The sequence below is a fragment of the Pseudorca crassidens genome, chromosome 5 (assembly GCF_039906515.1).
Source record: "Pseudorca crassidens isolate mPseCra1 chromosome 5, mPseCra1.hap1, whole genome shotgun sequence".
NCBI lineage: Eukaryota > Metazoa > Chordata > Mammalia > Artiodactyla > Delphinidae > Pseudorca > Pseudorca crassidens.
The window spans coordinates 57380473-57382004 of NC_090300.1; the positions used below are offsets into that span (position 1 = coordinate 57380473).

At 42.5% G+C, this 1532-nt stretch overlaps 1 pseudogene; it reads right to left on the reverse strand.

The window, feature by feature from the left end:
• On the reverse strand, window positions 1–375 carry LOC137224265 (anaphase-promoting complex subunit 15 pseudogene; annotated as a pseudogene).
• Between the last annotated feature and the right edge of the window lie 1157 nt (window positions 376–1532).

A 1532-nucleotide genomic window follows, 5' to 3' on the forward strand; every position in this document is an offset into this window, starting at 1 on the left:
CTACCCTGCCCTGTCTACCTCGATTATCCACTGGTCCTGATCCTGTCTGTTGTCTTCCAGGTCCACCTCAGTGACTCTCCATCATCAGGCTACTCACTGTAATCATTCATCTCGTCCATATCCTGGATGACCTCATTGCCCTCTGAGTCTTCACTCTCCTCGTCTTAATTACCCTCCTCCTCCTTCTTATCATAGTGTTCTGAGGCTGGCTTGCCAAGAGATACCAAGTTGCTGTCTTTCTGTGTGATGCTCTGGAGCTAGGCTTAGTGCTGCTGTTCCCGCAGCTGCAGCTCTCTCCTCCACCCAGGGTCCATCCAGATTCAACCACAGTGTCTCAGGCACACGAGGCAAGAGCTAGGGCAATAAGGTAGACATGGCTCCTAAATAGCTGTTTGACCTTGGACGAGTCTCTTTACCTCTGAGAACCTCAGATTCATCATCACACCAGGAAGCAGCAGGCTGCAGTGGTATCTTAGGTTATGGAGTTTGCATGGTAGCAGGATGATAGCAAAGGTGAGGAATTTCCAGCTTCCTGCAGGAATGTGCAGTCTCAGCCCAGAGTTAAAGCACAAGGGAACAGGTATGTGCATACGCTTTGATTCCACTCCTGGTTTTGTTACTGTTTGCAATCCTTTGCCAGCCATGTGGCCTTGGACAATCTTTTAGCCCGTCTAAGGCTCTACTTCCTAGGCAGTGTGATGGGGAGAGGTGTCTTCACTTATGTTCAGTGTCAAATATGTATCACATGTCTTTATACTCACATGTCACTCTTTCCTCCCAACAATTCTGTAAGACTAATTTTTAGCCTTAATATGAGAAAACTGAGGCTTAGAGAGATTAAAGAATTATCCCAAGATCCCATAACTTACAGATAGCTGAGAAGGAAGTCAAACTCAGGTCTGACTGACTCTAAGACCATGTAAAAGATCATTTATTTTTTTTTCTTTACACCAATGCAGCCTACTGATATAGGATATTGTGATATTCAAATGAATTTTTGTAAATTAAAGAACTCTTTAAAAAAGCAAAACATACAGAAAGATGTGATTGTAATACTTTAACTAACTTCATTTTTATTTTAGTAGGAAAGCAAAAAGTCTCAAGCCTTGTCCCAAAGATGCTGCCAGTCTGGCTGTGACAAAGCCTCATAAAACAGATAATGGATATACTATATCATATACATTTAGTTCATTGACCTAAGTATGTAGTAAGAGTGGCTGGGTTTGATTTTGTAAGAGATACAAAGATGAATAAAATAGGCTCCTTCCCTCAAGGAAAGAATATCATACTATAGTAAAGGTGATATGTAAAGAGCTTGTTGCAAAACAGGGCAGAATGAAATGAGTACAGAGAAAAAAACACTGACTGAGCACACCAAGGAAGAGTCTACAGAGCATGTCGCTTTTCAGGGTCTTGAAAGATGGGCAGAGAATGTGAGAACACATTCCAGGCAGAGAAAAAAACGACTCCAAAGGCACAGAAGCGTGAAGGCACACATGTGAAAAAGCTGAGTTGACGCAGTTACATCTGGG